Genomic DNA, 17,728 nt, shown 5'->3' on the forward strand with positions numbered 1-17,728 from the left:
AATCTCCCGCTCCGTAAGCACCTGTGAAAGCAAGAGGCGTTGCCTCCGAAGCCAGCAACATAAATCAAGCCTCGGCAATTGTCATTCTAGCCTTCTCCAGGCAGGTGAAGAGAAAAGGGACCCTTTCCCTCCTCCATCATCTCGATGAGCATCAGCTAAGACTGGGTGACCACTCTGAGCGGGCTGGGGCAGGCAGGGACAGAGAACCCACCAGGTCCTCTGAGACCCTCGCACAGCCATCCAGCCCACAATCTGACCTCGTTTCTGCAGCCATTTGGCTCCTGAAGCTTGCCTTCAGCGTTGCAACTACCCTATCGGAGCGAAGAGATAAACAGTTCCTATCTGCCAAATCTTGCAAGCTGAGCAATGACCCAGTGGAAACTCTTTTCAGAGTCAAAAGTTCATCCTCTCACTGGGACTTGAGATGCTGAACACCGTTCGGAGCCAATGTGAGCCAATCCTCCAAAAGAGATAAGCACATTGCCCTGTCATCATTTTCTCCCATTAATGATTACTCAAAGTGCGTAGGAATTTCAGGGAGGCAAGAGGAAGAGAGAAAAAAAAAAAAAAAAAAGAAAGGAAATACTGGAAGGCCAGCTTGCATCACAGAGCCTGCAGCCCACAGGGCTCCCAGCCCTACACACCCTTCCTGATCCTGACCTCTCAGAGTGGATGCTGCACCTGCCCCTCTGTATATCTGGCCTCCGGCACTCAGTGGGTTCCTGGACAGGGCGGAAGGCTTCAGAGGCAATGTCCAGCCACAGTCCACAGTGTAAGCTGGCACCCAAGCTTGACTCTACCATTGAATAGCTGGGCAACTTTGGGCAAGTTGGTGTCTCTCTCTGTTGCCAGCTTCCTCCTCTGTGAAATGGAAACTGCAACAGTGAGTGGCTACCCCGACAGAAAGCAGAGAGCATGAAAAGTTGAGGGGAGAACTGTCAGTCATTTCCATATCCCTCTAAAAGGGGCTGTCTGGTCCGATGCCTCTCTCACATTACATACACTCATTAAAGATTCACAGACCAAAAATTGGCTATGAATTATATTCTCCATCCCTCTCACTTTGTCCTAACTCTCTTGTCCTCAGTGAAAATTAAGCAAGTCACTGTCTTTCTCCTAAGTCATTTGAGCTAACACAGTCAATCCATTTAGATACTGTGGTTACCGCTGTCCGCTCCCCCATAGCACAAATTGGCCTCCAGGTTTTTCTAATTATGTTAAAACAAACCGCTCCCTAACATCAACATACCCACATATTTCCAGGCAAGCAGTGTCAGGCTAACTTTCCCCCATGGATGAAGCCAGCTGATTACATAGCTTTGGTTTTCTTTGCAATGGAAATTCAATGGACTTGGATTGACAATGGACATCAGTCACTCAAAGAACTGTGCCTAGTAGATGGCTCTATGCAGAGACCAAGGTGCTTCTGACAGTTTATGGAAAAATGGAATTAAGAGGTATGCGCACTTGGGTGCAAGAAAAACTTGAAATTATGCATAATTTTCTTTCATACTATGCTTTCTCATAAACTTCCAGAATAACCCTCGAACATTTCCCAGAAAAGCCCTGGGAAACCCTCTAAGATTACAAAATGCACCCAAAGGGATGGGATGTATCAAAGTGTGGCCAATGAATTGCCACAAATGAGCAATTGCTATAGCATCAAGCAGTGACACAAAGGTGATTTACCCTACCACATGAGAGGAATAAATCAACGGTGCCAGAGATCAAAGGAAACGCTGGGATTGTTGTTAATACGTATGGAGCTCTGCTGAAAATCTTAGTAAAACCATTTAAAGGGAAAATAGAGGGGATCATTTGATTAGATGCATAGAGATAGCGCATGCGCCGAGTTTCAGATGCAATACACATTCATCTTAGATTCAGCTAAAATTAACTCATGTTCCTATTTTGTAAAGGTCTTAAAGAAACAAAAGTTTCAGCAAGATTTTATGGAGCTGCAGCCTCAGCACCAGCTGTCCAGAGTGCCTGAGCCAGGTCGCAAGACCCCTGTTTACCCACTTGTCTCTCTCCCAATTCCTCCACCACCCGCAGCCCTCCTTCAAGGAGGAGCAGTGACAGTACAGCCGGGCTCCAGCCACCCTGCAACCCCCTCCCCTCTGCTGCCTCTTACCTTCTCACCATGCACCCCCCGAGATGCTGTCATCCCCTCCTGGCAATGGCAAACTCCTGGCCAGGCAGGAGAAGCTACAGCCCAATTTCAAAGATCACTTTGCTGCCAAGGATGCCTCCAAATTTATCTCCAGACCTAACCTCTCAGCAGTTTTACGGCCACACTCTCTACTGTCTGTCTGACTCCAGAGAGGGTCCTGGCCACCAGCACCCAGGATCCAGCCACAAGTGCCCAGAAAAGCCACAGCTCACCCACTGGACTGCTGTGTTCCAGGTCTTCCTCCACTCATCCCTTTGCATGCAGATGCAACCCAGCCTTCTGAGTTCAACCCAGTAGAGCCTCCTCCTCCCAGCAAATTCCTTCCATGTTAGAACGCACCTTGCACATACAATCCACCCCACTTCCCCTTGGTGTTGGTGATTTCACAGCATTTGTTCTTTCTCCTCCTGGACCATGAAAAGCATAACCTCCTTTCAGTAGCTCTTACTCACTCTCATTCCCACAGCACCATGAAGCAATTTAAACACACACACACACACACAGTGAATAAATGAATGAATCATTTCTTTATATAGACCGTGACTGTGAACATGTTGGGTCATAACTTGCTACAACTCTATCATATTTATAAAAGAACTGGGGCCAGAAATAATTGTAGGCTAGGCTTTCATTTAAAAAAAAAATGAATGGAAATAACAGTACAACATGAATGATACCATTTGCTTGCCCATGGTTCACCATCCATTGTGAGGACTGGAGTGAGGCCATTATTTATGTATAATGTTTAGATAATACATATGAGCTTCCTTTAAATGTGATCACAGAAAATGTCAGCTGCTTAAAATTCAAGGTGACTTTGCACTACTCTCTCAGTAACACAATATGAGTATTCATAAGATACTCAGACTAGCTGAATAGACTATAAAAACTTGGCTCTCATCTGCATTGTTCACTCTCACCAACAGCGATGACTTCGGTTGCCTTTTCTTTTTTTCACAATAAAACTCCTGAGATGTTTTATTATAACCAATGTCTCTCTTTAAACACAACAAATTTTTTTTTTAAAAAAAAAAGTATATGTGTATTCACCCCCAATGCAATTAAACTATCTCCCCAAAATCTTCAATGGGTGGATTTTCTGCTTAACACATAACTGGTAAAATGGGTCAAGTCACAGAGCGGAAGTGGCAGGAAGAGCGCCACCCTTGCCTCTGGCTGTCAGTTACAGATCTCACCAGGTTCATCTTTGCATGGAACTCCAGGTGACTTCAGTCCCACTCACAGGACACCTTGCTAATGCACAGCAACATGACAAAAAGAATTCAGTTTGCAATGTCACCAGGTTGCAATGGTTACCACGACTCCCTCCCACCCCTATTCTACACTGACCGCCCCCAACAGGATCTTTCTCTGCTACCCTTGCTGAGGCATAACCCTCGCTTAGCTTTCTGTCTCACTCAACCCACAAGTAACTCCATTGATGCATGCAATATATCAGTTCATCTGCCAACAATATTTTAAAACTACATACGCATACTAGCAGAGTGAGAGAGTTATTATATATTCAGTATTTAAGATTCAGAAAATGTGTTGATTTTGCAGAGTGACAAATATCTACAGGGTGAACACAGGGTTGAGATGCAGGTCTATTTACTGGATCTTAGATGGCTATGGTTCAGGAACCAACATCCCCAAACAAGGCAGTCACAACCATCATGTCAAGAGCTGTCATGTGCCAGCAATAACTGGTGCTAATATGTCACAAACCACTGGACAAACAGTATTTCATTCCTTCCATCCTCAAGACAACTCTATGAGAAAGTCCTAAATTATCCCAACTCCTGAGGGTACAGAGGAATGCAAAGAATGCAGTTAGAATCCAGGTCCCAACAGAAGCTCTCCATTTTACATCTGCAAAGCTGGTCCTGGACTCCACACTCTTTACACCAACACCAGAGACACGTATCCGTGGCTTTACACACTGGACCTCAAGTGTTGACAAGAATCTCTTTCAAGAAATCTGTGACTCACTTGGGTGACGAACAGCTTGGTAAAGCAAGTCTCTCAAAATGAGTTTTGAAATGGCAGATGTTCGGATATGATGCTGCTAAGAGGAGACTGCTTCTCACCAAGTAAGGAAGCACAGGGTGACCTGGGAGGAACTGCTGGGAGACCACACATCCCAGCAGCTCCCAGGCGTGGGAGGCATCCACACACAGGAGACCAACAGCTCCAGGAGATCAGCAGCGCCAAACAGCATCCTGATACAGGAGCCCTAGCAGGCAGTCCCCACCCCTACTGTTTGACGTTCTCCAGGTGATTTCGCAGCTGGGTTTGGGAAGCTCCATCTCAGCCTGAGTCGCTTCCAGCGGTTCAGTGCTCGCTCAGTTGTCCACAGTCCTCCCAAACGCTGATGGCCACACGTCACAGCTCACTTCCACCTCCCTCCTGCTTGCGCTGCAGGCACTACCCTCCTGCTGTCCCATCTTCAACAAAGAACCATGAGTCATCAACCCTCACATCCACCCAGTGCCTGCAGGACTCTCCAGGCCAGAGAAATTTACTGTTACACTGTTACATGAGGAAATCAGGAAGTTGTAAAATCCAAACAGATACAAAGAAATTCAAAATTCAACAAACACTGCCTGCCGGAACAAACCGTTCTCTGCTTCCCTATGTGTGAACTGCACAACCACCGAAACCTAAAACCTGAAACAGGTGACAGCAAACCTCTAGCCTAACATTCCCAAGCCTGGGTAACAATTGCAATACTCAGGCTCAAGCCCCAAACAGCAGGAACCAATCATCATAAAGCCAAAGGCGGACTTCTCCATGAATCAATTCAATGCAGCCAATAAGATAACAGACTTTAACCCAAGTTCAAAAAGAACCATCTTAAGCAATGGTTCCAGTTCCTGCCTGCTGTAGTTTGCAAAGAAAATTATATTCAGCAGCCAACTGAGTGCTGAAGCATAGAGTTTCCCAGGCCAGATTTTTATCTTCAGATGGAAAATAAGAGTGTCACCAAACTCTCACCTGACAGGAGATGCACTTCCCAGTGGCGGCTGTGGAGGAGGAGCCCGTGGGGCGAGGACGAAATCCAAGCCTGCTTCTCGAAGGGATCACCCTGGCGACTTGTTGCACGATGGCCCTGCAATGGACCAAGAAGAGCAGGAAAGAAAATCCAAGATGAAAAACAGAAGAGACTGCTACCAATCAGACGGCCTTAAAATTTTCACGGGAACACGAAGTTTGAGAGCAAAAATCCAGTTTTGCATTGATTTGAGAATTATACAGCGCCCAGCCAGCTCAAAAACAAAGCAGAGACTGCTTTAACTCAGGGAAACTTGGGATAGGGAAGTCCCCGCCTTAAACTAAGAAGTTGGTCTCCCAGTTTGAGCCAGCCGCCGTCCCTCTTGTCCCTCTTCGTTCCACAGCATTGAGCTAACCATCTGATAAATGCATGCTGGTGATCCCAAGGAACAGGGAGTGAAAAATGGGAAAGGACTGAATCATAACTGAACCAAAGCCTGCTGTCAACATCTACGCCATCTATCCACATGCAGGTCAAGAGGTCATCACGAAAGAATAAGTTGTTGGCACATGAGTCCAAAGAAACAAAAAAGGGAAGGAGGAGGGGGAAGGAGAATTATTCAAGAGTGGACAAAGGCACTCAATTTTACTAACCCTTAAATTAGTGAATGGCTGAATGTAAATTCCTGTCATTTTCATTTTTGGCACATTTCGCATATGGCTAAGTAAAAGCATCTACCATAGAATAAATGAATGAATGAATGTGTGAATGAATGAATGAATGAAGAGTCTTCCATATACCTTTCCATCAGGGATTCTGGTGCTTGTAGTAGTTTTGGACCTACACATAGAAACGGAAGATATTGAGGACTTGACCTGCTAACATTTTTTCAGGCATATCAAAATTTATCTTTTTAAATGCTGGTAATTTCCAAAATATTCACACTCCACTAGAAGAATCAGTAACATTGTTATTAGAATTCCCCTCCCCCCAAGCACCAGTAAATGCTGGGCTGATCTGCAGACTTGGAGGCCCGGAGCAGCTGATCTGCATATGTGTTTAGGCTGATTTTAAATTTAGTTTGGGTTTCCTAAGCTCATGCCAGGTAACAGTAGGAAGGAGACGGCCCAAGATTGTACTGGGTGACAGAGAAAAACTATTCTGGAGCGATGGATATGATCTCCAATGTGAGTAATCTGTAAACAGGTGAGTGAGCCAATTATCCCTGGGTGCATGGCAACGCATCTCAGTAGTCATGATTATTTTCATCCATACACACTCACTATTTTTAAGAGCACAGCCCAGCTGGAAGGCAAATAACTTCCATTTCTTTCCAGCACTTTTCAAAGTAATGAATAGTGGCCAAAGTATTCTTCCTTCTAACTAATCCATTCACCAAGCATTTACTTAAATAGCTATTGCACAATCGGGACTGCACATGCAAAAAGAAGCCATTTCTGCAGTCCCGGATTCTCCCACATATAACCTGTGTGTACAGACAAGGAAGGCACTCAGAGAGGAAAAATATCTTTTAAATCCTTAGAACTCACCATCCCTCCAGCAAGAAGCTTGCTGCGTTTCAAATATAAATAGTAGCAAGGAAGCAGCTCACCAAATCTGAGTCTTGCACTGCGCTTCTTCTAAGGGATGGGGTGGGGAGGCGGTGTTTTGAATGTATCTGGTAATATCTCACATGTCACATCAATACTGGATAGTCACGTTCCTACGCAGTGCAGGGACCTGGCTTTGCAGCCAGTACTTTCTGGGTCACAGCTGGGAGAGTGTTTATAGATCCACGTGTGTGCACACAATTCTATTGACATATTACCTGACAGATAAGGTTTTATAGAGTCCAGATTACAGCCTCCTTCTGAAGTGCAGAAAACACGCAAACATGATTGAAATTCTGTAAAATATTAGCTTACACTCAAGTTGGTATGCCTACTTATTACAAAAGCATTCATGTAGCTACACCAGTTAGGGTAATAAAAAGAGCTAAAATAACTAAATTCCATCAGGGGAAAGTAGCACACGGATGAAAGTGCAGCTGCATTGCAAAAACAGACCAACACGATGCAAGAAAATCCACAGAATGTTTTGCATAATCGCACACCACAGACAAAACAGTGACTACAGCAGAGGAGAGGCAGAGCGACGGCAGAGCCACGGCCTTTGGGGCCAGCATTCCATATGGATGTTCATATAGGTTCAAGTCCTGGCTATTCTATTCCCAATCCAACTCCTTATTAATGATTTGGAAAAGCAAGGGAAAAAAAATGGTCCATGCAGTTGAACCCCTGTTCCCATTTAACAGAAGCACCAGGCTGCTGGCTTTGGTCCAACCTATCTCAGCTTTCTGGGGAGTGAGTCAGCGGATGAAAATCTCTCTTTCTCTTTCTCTCTGTAACTCTGCATTCCAAATAAATAAATTAGAGCTCTAGAAACTAAGTAAGTAAATGCCCAGAAAAGCAACATAATAGAACAGTAATAAATCCTGAAGATCGTCAAGAAAGATGGCCCAAATAATATTGATGTAATGGTCCATCAGTGAAGGACAGGAGATCTGGGTGACAGGGGAGCAAGGACAAGAGCAAAGCAGAAACTGCCCCGTGCAATGAGAGGAAAACGCCCATGAGAAGCCAAAATGACATCAGTCAGTAGCCCTGAGAATTACCACTCAAAAATAACTCCCAGGAAACCCATCAGGTTAAAGGGTACCTAACTAGGAGAAAGAAGAAGAGGAGGAGGAAGAGGAGAAAGAGGAGGAAGAAGAGGAGGAGGAGGAGGAGGAGGAAGAAGAAGAGTCCCTCTTAAGCCAAATCAAAACAGTGTAATTAGAAGGACCCTCTGCGCAGGCAGGTCTCCAATGCAGGTTCCACTACAATGAATTTTCTGAAAAGTGATTTGCAGGTAAGGCATCATTTGTGCTGACATTATGGCGATGACCACTGTATTGCCGTTAGTCCACAAATAGGATGCGTTAGAAGTTATAGAAAAATCAATGAAACATCTAGGCTCACATCAAGTACATCAAACAGAATAGGGTGCATGTTATGATCATTCTAAACTTGTTTTTGCATGTTTGGGATGCTGGCAGCCTTTGTAAATATTCATAGTACATCAGTATAAAAGGTTGACATTCACAAAGGATCCTACAGTAAGTTCCTGGGGTAGGGGTTCAGTTCAGCAGTCATGTCGTTGGGTCGGACCCCCACATCTTGGGTTGGAATCTCAGTTGGGATCACCATCCAGCTTCCGGCTTCTGTGCAAACCTGGAGGCAGCGAATAGCTGAAGTATTTATGCTCCAGCTCCCTGTTACAGTGCCTGGGCAAGCAGACAAGAGGAACACACTTGGAGCTGGCCCAGCCTTTCAGCATGGCAGCCGCTAGTGACTGAAGGGGCAGATGGAAAAGATACGTTGCTCTCTGTTTCTCCCTTTCTCCGTAACTCTGTCCTTTAAAGAAATAAAATACATCTAGGGCCCAGCACAATGACCTAGCAGCTAAAGTCATTGTGTTGAATGCGCGAAGATCCCATATGGGCATTGGTTCTAATCCCACCAGCTCCACTTCCCACCCAGCTTCCTGCTTGTGGCCTGGGAAAGCAATTCAGGATAGCCCAAAGCCATGGGACCCTGCACCTGCGTGGGAGACCTGGAGGGAGTTCCTGGCTCCTGGCTTTGGATCGGTGCAGCACCAGCTGTTGCAGTCTCTTGGGGAGTGAATCACTGGACTGAAGATCTTCCTCTCTGTCTTTCCTCTCTCTGTATATCTTTGTGATAAAAAAATAAATAAATAAAATAAACCTTTTAAAAAAAGAAATAAAATAAGTCTTAAAAGAAAAAAAAAAAGTACTTAGGTGTCTGCTACTCATGTGAAAGACCCAGGTTCAGGTCCTGGCTCCCGGCTTGGGCCCAACCCAAGCCCTGGCTGGTTCCAGTCTTTGGGTAGTGAACTAGGGAAATGTTCTCTCTCGCTCTCTCCACCTTTCAAAAATAAAATGAAAATAAATAATACAACTTTTCTAAATGTTACTAGATTTGTAAGCACAAAAAGTAAGTAGTATTATAAAGGAGAAGTGAACAATCATTTCCAGAAATAGATTATTCACCTACGCAACATTCTTTTTATGACTTCCACAATCCCAATTGTTTCAGCATTTTTTTTAAAACCTTGATCCAGTGAAAGCTGCCAATGAAAACGTTAAAAAAGGTCTGAAAAATCCTATATATTCATTACTCTATCACTTCTTAAAATTTTTCAAAGTATGTTTATATCATTAAGCGAAAGGAAACTAAAATGTAAACAGCCTAGCTGATGGACTAAGACAGTTGTATCTTTAAAAAAAAAAAAAATGTTTTAAGGTCCTACAACAGAAAATTCCTATCTCTATTGGGATAAAGATAGAGAGAAAAACAACAACCACCATTGCTTTTAGTGCATTTAACCAAATAAAGTGGCCTGCTTCTGGTAACCTTGGAAGTATGATAGACCGGAACTAAAATTGTTCTTTGAAGCAATTAAGCTGCACGGATCTGAACGCTTCATGGAAGCCAACCACCCAAACTAGTGAATTATTCTGGAAATATAAGCAGTGGAAGTGAATCTACCTCCCACCCCTTAAAGGGACAGAGCGCCTGGCTGCACGAGGTCACTACCTGTACAACTATGTCAGCCTTCCAGAGTGGAAACTACAGATACCTCCAGCGTAAAGAATAAACTCCTACTCACGGCTTGAGGTCATGTCTCCACTGACTGCCTTCTAATAGAAAACAAAATGAGCCGGCTGCTACAATGGGTTAGTCATCAGAGACACAAGGTATGCACAAAATCAAAACCCAGTTGACATTTCAGAGTGGAAAGAATAAATAAATAAAGGCCCAACGTTACACAAAGGAATGGGAGTCCTTGAATTCTACAACAGCAATTAAAAAAAAAAAAACAGGAGCCGAGAACTGTTTATTAATGTTTTCACAATTTCTCAGGTCTCTCAGATGTCTCTAAGGGATGTGCAAACATCAAACGAACTATAGACGTTGGGCATACAACCGGACCGGCAGAGTGCCTTCTCTTTTTGACCTTTCTCTGCAAGATAATTCCAAAGACCTTTCACTTCAACAAGGTCATGGAAAAAACTGGGATTAGAAGGTAAGTTCATTTTGGTACAAAAAATTTGTAAATGAACGCGAGTTTTTTTTTCTTTTCATAAGCAACATGCATTTCCTATGAGTGTTGGAAAAAGTATCTTTTGACAAAACACTGCTTCAGTTTACCAAACCCTCTTCACACGAAATCCAGAAAGAAAAAAATATTCTCTTTCATGGTACATTTTTCATACCTATTTCACCAAGAATTTACGTGTACACTGAAAAAAAAACCAGGTCCCATTTTGCTACAAACAATATTCTCTGTGTTGCAAAATATTATCCAGGACCTCCAGGACACTGAGTGAAATTGAAACTTTTGTGCCTTATTTTATATCCTTGCCTTCGCTCTGTTCACCTCTAGGGCATAACACCTCATTTTGACCAGGCCGCTTGCACAAGGAGAAACTCACAGCTCTTCTACCAGGACAGTGCAGGTAGCGCCCACAATCCTGACCGGGGAGGGGGGGGAACGGGGGAGGGGAAGAAATTCGGCAATTTAGCTATGTGGTCATAAAACTACAAACCAACTGGCAAGGTCACAACTAAATCCAAACGTTATAAGTCTGTTTTTCGTCTTTCAAATATCAGAGAAAATTAAAGCCCCTTCCACGGGTTACCAGAGCAATCCAGAACTTCAGGATATATATACTATACTATTTTTTTTTTGCCATAATATTATTTTCCTTTGCTTAGAGGGGCCTAATAAGGCCACGTCTCCCAACAGGAACACTGCAATGTTGCTCTTTAAATTACATCCTAAAACAGAATACACATTGTTTATTGTGCAAGAGCAAGGCTCGATGATCCTCTACTAGCTAAAGGCCTATCTCATTCCTTCCTGACCGGAAAAACAAAACAACCAATCTCTAACTTATTACCAAGCAGCATTAAAGCCGGAGCCAGGAGGTCCACACTTGAGAATGAATTCGCTCTAAATGCCTGCCTACTGTCAGTAGCAGTTTTTCTTGCAATGGCTACAAAGTTTCAAAACGTGACAACAGGGAAATCCTTCCCCCAGTCAGCTACTTCCTTCGAAGGAGCAGTAAATCGAAAGCCAGCCTTCACTCCCAGCAATTAAGTTCCAGGGAGGGGCACTCTGCACGCTCGCAAGGGTTTAAGTGTCTGTAAGGCCCACGGCACCAGGCTGCAAAAGCACTGTTGCCTTAGGAAGCTCTGGAAGGTTTGTAACAAACCAAATACTTGTTGATCTGCTCACAAGAAACACCAGCAGGACTGTCACCCTCCTTTCCGCGTCTGCGGAGACGCATTTACATACTGTACCCAGTAACAACAGCTTGCGGGTCTCAATTATAAAAGTTGAGTAGCTAAAAGCCTCATTCAGCGCCTCCCAGCCAAAGGACTGAAAGAAGAGGCAATTGAAAATAGTGAAATCTCTCATCTGGCCCGGGCAGCACAAATACTGTGCGAAGAACACTTGGAGTAGTTCAGGGACAAGACAAACCCACCTGAATGGACGAGGCACACTGTCTGTTGCCATGGCAGCTTGATCTAATTACAGCAGCGATCGGGGTTGGAGTAAGTGCACCGAAAACCTACACCGCTGACACGTATCCACATGATGAGAAAGGCAGGCGGCCGGGAGGCTGGGGGGGTGGGGGAGCAGAGGGGAGCCCTTCCACCTCGGCTTGACGGGGAAGGTGGCACTCGAGTCCATTTATTTGCAGAGCTGCTAAAATATTGACGGATGCATGCACAGTTAGAGGGCAATCAAAGGAGATTATATGCCACAGCATTAGCTGTTGTGGTGCAATCCTTGCCGAGGGAGCTCTTGTGTAGGATTTTCTCCTCCTCCTCTCTGCTGATTCCCGCAGGCATCCTCTTTTATTCCATAAAAAGCTCTAGTCGCCTACCTTTACCACCACCCCCCCACACCCTACCCCAAGGAACCGAAGGAGGGTGGGCTTCCCGAACAGGGGCTTCCAAGAACTGCAGGGGCGCCCCCCAGAAACCCAAACAGAAACAGCTCCAGCAAGCCAACACGGTCGCAAAAGTAACTAGCTGTGCCTAAAAATAAACCACCGAGTAACTAACTACCCACGGGCAGCACGCGATCTACGGGGAACGCGGCTCAACTGGGAGCAGCAGCAGCCTGTACCCTACAACGCCAATGACATTGAGCTGTGACTGCGAGGTTGCCAAGGCTGCCCTGGTCTGCACAGCCCGTCCCCCCACGAGCACGCACGGCGGGGGATGCCACGCTCCGGCGTTAGTTTTCAAGCTGCGGGAGAGACGAGGGGTCTTCTGCTGCTGCCGGCTCCTGCGGCTCGCACGGGGAAGCCACGGATCTCATCGGGGCCGGCACCAGTTTGGAGGAGTCCCTACTGCACAACATACGGTAAACAAAATAAAAATAGCTTGCCGCTCTTGTTAGCCACACCGCGCATTATATAACCAGCTTCCGACTGGCTTTTTTTTTTTTTTTTTTTTTTGCCCTTACTACTCTTCAGCAATTTCTCAATCTTCCCAAGTATTTATATATGATCCTCTTCTCCGTAAGGATGATATGCTAAGGAAAGCAAAACAGCCACGGGATCGAACCGGACCTCACCGCCCTTAGAAGACGGACTTTTTCTGGGGGGGGGGTGCTTTTTTTTTTCTGACAGTATCTAGAGAACCCCCACCCCCACTTACACACACACACACACACACACACACACAGCACCAGCACCCAAGGTTCTCGCTCAGTCTCCCTAGAAAACCTGAATTGTTTCCTCTCTTCCAGCCAGTAACCCCCCCCCTCTCCCCGCCCCTACGTGGTCTGCAATAAAATGAAAGCGCCAGCCCGGGAGTTCCAGCAGGGCGGCCCGAGGGCTTGGGGGGCGGGGAGGGAGAGGGGGCGCACGCGGGGTGGGGGGCCCGTGACCCCGCGGCTCGCCCCGCGCCGCGCGCCCACGCCGCCTCACCTCTTCGCTCCGCCCGGCCGGCCGCGGCCCTGCCCCCTGCGGGACCGGCCTGCGCTCTGCGCTGGAACCACGTAGGAGGCAGGCGGGAGTGGCAGAGTGTCCGGGCCGGCCCCGTGCGATCGAGCCGCGGGTGCTCCGGGGCGCATCCCAATGCCCGCAGCGCCTCCTCCTCCGCCGCCGCCGCCGCCTCTTCCCCTCCTCCTGGCTTCTCTCATTCACCCTCCCGGCAGCCAGCCGCGCAGCCCTCCACTCCCGGCGCAGGGCAGCGCCTGCCACCGCTCCTCTCTCTCTCTCTCTCTCTGCTCCTGCCGCGGTCGCTGAGCTTTGGGGACGCCGGCCCGGGCTGGGGCGCTCGCGGGCTCCCGGCTCCGGGCGGCGGCGGCTGCACATGATCAGGAAGCGGTCGCACCAACAGGGCGGCGGTGGCGGTAGCGGCGGGAGCCAAGGGCCGCCGCGGCCACTCCAAGCCTCGCTCCGGGCACCCTCCCGCCGTGCCCGATGCCGGGCGCCTAGCAGCGCGCAAAGTCCGGCCCAGGGGGGATCTTCCGGCCCTGCAGCCGCACGTCCGGGAAAGGGGGCCGTCCGGCCGGCAAGGACCCCTCCACCTCCACCACCACCTCCACCTCCGCCCCAGGGGCGCCGAGGCCAAGCGACCGGCAGGCGGGGAAGCCCAGCCCACCCGAGAGCCCCTCTCGCTCTCAGCTCCCCCAATCTGGGGAGGAAGGAAGATCGGCGAGGGAGCGGCAGTGGGCAGCGGCCAGCGCGCCCCCTCGGCCACCACCGCCGCCTGTCCCCTGCGCCACCCGGAGGGAAGGGGGACATGGTTCCCCGCACTTGCGGCCGGACCGGCAATTGCCACGGCCGCTGCCGCCACGGCCGCCGCTCTCCACCGCCCGCGCACCCCTCCCGGGCGCGCCCCCTCGCCCGGCTGGCGCCCACCCGGGCCCTGGCAAGTCCCCCTAGCGGGCCGCCTGGGCGCTCAGAGCTGGGGTACGGTCCTGGAGGCTGGAGCCGGGAACGGTTGTATACACACACACAGACACGCGCGCGCGCGCGCACACACACACACACACACACACACAACACGACGCGTCGGTTTCCTTCGCTCCTCTTCCAGCTGTTTTCCGTGCAGCCAATTGGGGTTTGGGGTTTGTTTGCTGGTTGTTGCTTTTTTGGCCCCCTCTCGGGAGAGCGGAGGGAGAGGTGGGGAGGGGGGGAGATTTTAATCTAAATGGGGGGGGGCGCGAAGGGGATGGGGGAGGGGGGAGAAAGAATCCAAGGAGGAAAGAAAAAATAAGCCACTTACTGTAAAGTGTAAATGGATCTGGGGTTGCGTGGGGAAGGGGGATAGGGGAGAGAGAGAGTGTCTCGCGGCCGCTGTGGCTCTGGCTGCTGCTCCACGGAGCTTGTTTTGGATCCCCCTGCAGTGAAACAGGTCCTGTACGGCTCCGCCACTGTAGTAGAAATGATGTCTGCGGTACACTCTGCTCTCGCCTCCTCCTCCTCCTCCCCTCCCCTCCCCTCCCCTCCCTCCCTCCTCCCTCCGCCCGCCCTCCCTCGCGCTTTCTCGCGCGCGCTCTGCTCGCTCCAGTATGTAAATGTGTAATAGAAGCCAAATATGGAGCAGTTGGCTGCCGCCGCCGCAGCTCAAGGATCCGACTTCACGGGCGCGAGAGGGTGGGAGGGGGAGGGGGAGGGGGTGGGGCGGGGGGAGGGGGCACCCCCTGGCAGGCGGCCCGGCCAGCCGCGCACACGGCGAGGCGAGCGCACGGCGGCGGCCCGCGCCCTTAACCCTTGGGTGCGCGCCTCCCCGGGAGCCCGGCGCTCGGCCCCGGAGGAGCGGGAGGGGAAAGACAGCCGCGGGCCCCCAGGGGACGGTGCCTTTCCTTCCAGGTTCGAGAAAGGGGCGGGGAGTTGGGACGATGAGGTCATCGGAGCTGGAACCGGTGGGGTCGCCGCTATCCAACCCGGGTGGCTTCCACCCTAGTTGGAGGGGGACCTGGCGAAGACTCGGACGGCCTGGAAGAGGATGGCGGGGGAGCGGCTTGGGTTCCGAGCCTGAGAAATAACCCGGGCGGAGGTTGCTGGGGGGGGGCGGGGAGAGGTGGGCCGGCCGGCCGGCCGCAATCCGGACGTGCCCTTGGCCCCCGGCGCCCGGCGGAGCGGACCGGCCGGCTTGGCGAGCACGTCCTCCGCTGCACAGGAACCCCCCAGCGCGGCTCGCCCGGGACCGCGGGGGTGGCTTTTGCGCACAACTCGGGAAAGTTGTAAGGTTGTGTGCGATTGCATATACAGCCACACCTGTGCGCCACCCCCGAACGCGGGCGACCCCCCGGCCCTCCCCCCCATCGGGGAGCACCTCTCCTGGCTTATTCTGCAAAAGGCTTGGGGGCAGCCCAAGTTAAGTCCTGGGCGGCCGCGCTGGCCCTTAAACGCACGACCTCCGCCCGCCCCGGAGTGCGCGCGCGTGCGTGCGTGTGTTCCTCCCGCAGCTAATTCAGGATCATTAATTTCATCGGAAATGAGGTAACCCGTGGAGGGGATGGAGAAAGCGAACGGAGCACCCAACCTCAGTTCTTGCAAATCCGCGCCCAAGAACTTCCTCCGGGACTCGCCTGGCTAGTGTGCGGTGCCTCAACCCCGCACCACACTGCCGCCCCTCTCCCCACCCGCCGGGCCAGTGTCAGGGTGCGTGGGCGCGCAGGAAGGACTCGGCTCCGGAGGGGCGCACCTCGCCCCGCAGCTGCGGCACCTGACGGAAGACAAGGGACATCCCCGCCGAGGGAGCTCGTGCCTGGCCGAGAGTTCTGGAAGACCAGTCGGGAACGGAGCCGCACTTGACCTCCTTCAGGTGCTCGGAACTCGGGGTCTGCACACTGGATGCCCGCGTTTTCCGTTTGAAGCCGCCGCTGTTGACTGTACACGGTGTCAGGGGGCTCTTCGGGCCGAGTTTGTGGGGACCTAGCAGTCACCGGGCCAGGCGCGGGATCCAGAACCGCCGAGAGAGAGAGAGAAAGAGAGAGAGCGCACGCCTAGGGACCGAGCTGCGAGCTTCGGCAATCACAAGCAACACCCTTACAGGGAAGGTGGAGGGCTCCGGACATGTTTTTATTATTATTTTTTTTCTCTCTCTCTTTCTCACGTTTGAAAAATACCCAGATCCCTATCCATGGCCGCCTCAGTGAGCCGCGACTGTCCACTTCGGCTGGTCTCTGCAACTTTATTTTTTTTTCTAAGTCCATGTTCGCGACGGTTTTTCAACCTCGGGGTGTTCTCTGGCGACGTCGCTGGTCTCCGTACTGCCTCTAGTGGACGGGGAACATCCGTTTCCTGAAAAGCCTCCTTTCTGGTGACCAGCTTTACCCAGGTGAAGGTTAGCTCACGCCGGGCGGCCCTGGGCGAGCTGGAGCGCGGCGCAGCTCGCGGACTGCGGTGTGGCAGGTACCCTTGGAGCTGTTTGCCTGTGCGCGAACGCACAGCGGCTGCCTTTCATTTCGGTTTCAGACAGCTTTCACAGAAGAACTCAACTGATGGAAAATATTTTTATAACAGAAAATGTTGGTTGCCATGTTTTTGGCTTCACGGAGATGTTTTTATTCCAACTCGTCATCTGCAAACTGTCCCATCCACCTCCACTCTATCTTTAGATATTTTACATTTAGAGAATGTTCAGGGTGAAAAAAAAAATCCTAATACTGCAGTTATTACATCGGGCATAAGTGATTAATTTGTGTTATTTTGGCATCCTGAAATTAAAGCACGTTACATTAGGGTTAGGCAATTAGCTCAAATGTTCCCTCAAGGAAGCTGATTGTGTATATTACTCAATGAAAAACAATTAATAAGAAATGTGTCATTTACTTTCCTGGCCATGAACATTAAAGACACATACTGTCGCTGGAATCTGTAATGATTTTAGTTCTGCAACTTCCAGCTTAAGCCTCATGCCTGTGAAACGACACCATTACCTTTTCTAATGAAATGTCTTGTTTCCAGATGGCAGAATATTCAATCCGCAACCACAAGTAACAGGCACTTCTTCTTTAAGAGCAAGTCTTTCTGATGCAAATGAAAAACGGGATTAAAAAAAAAAAAAGCTCTGCAGATCTTTCCAGAAACATTGGATATATAGTACTGTAGTCCTGCTTGTAACCCTGTTGCAGTCATACCAGCATAATGCAACCTCTGGAATGAGAGGGAATTGGGAAATAAGGCCTGAGGGGTGTTACTTCCCACCTGTGTCCTAGGCTGCTTCCATACGGTGGAAAAAAATGTTACTCCTCTATTCGTCCTGGTGGTTTCAGTAATTTCTACTTCTGCAGGTCGAACATGGAGCAGCACGCATGAATCATGTCAATCGCTTGTATATTACACCCTGTGCAACACACAGTAGGAGCTGGGAGCTTTTGAGTCGTTCAGAACTGAGGTGGACCTGCAGCCCTGTGAATTAGAATGTGAGGTTAAGCCAGGTCCTGGGGGGCACGGGGCA

At 49.5% G+C, this 17,728-nt stretch overlaps 1 protein-coding gene across 3 annotated transcripts in view; it reads right to left on the bottom strand.

Moving 5' to 3' along the window:
* Positions 1-14,704, bottom strand: part of ATXN1 (ataxin 1) — a 435,014-nt gene extending 420,310 nt beyond the window's left edge. For 2 of the 3 annotated variants that reach the window (XM_040967749.1, XM_040967751.1), the window contains exons 1-2: positions 14,546-14,704; positions 5,171-5,285 (exon numbers count right to left, since the gene is read on the bottom strand). The gene's annotated coding sequence lies outside the window, so the exon portion shown is untranslated. Of the gene's footprint in view, positions 1-5,170; positions 5,286-11,781; positions 12,590-14,545 lie in introns of those variants that run through there. The other variant, XM_040967752.1, reaches the window with a different exon arrangement.
* Between the last annotated feature and the right edge of the window lie 3,024 nt (positions 14,705-17,728).

This window comes from Ochotona curzoniae, unplaced genomic scaffold (genome assembly GCF_017591425.1).
Source record: "Ochotona curzoniae isolate NIBS_2020 unplaced genomic scaffold, NIBS_Ocur_1.0 scaffold_461, whole genome shotgun sequence".
In the NCBI taxonomy this organism is placed as follows: domain Eukaryota; kingdom Metazoa; phylum Chordata; class Mammalia; order Lagomorpha; family Ochotonidae; genus Ochotona; species Ochotona curzoniae.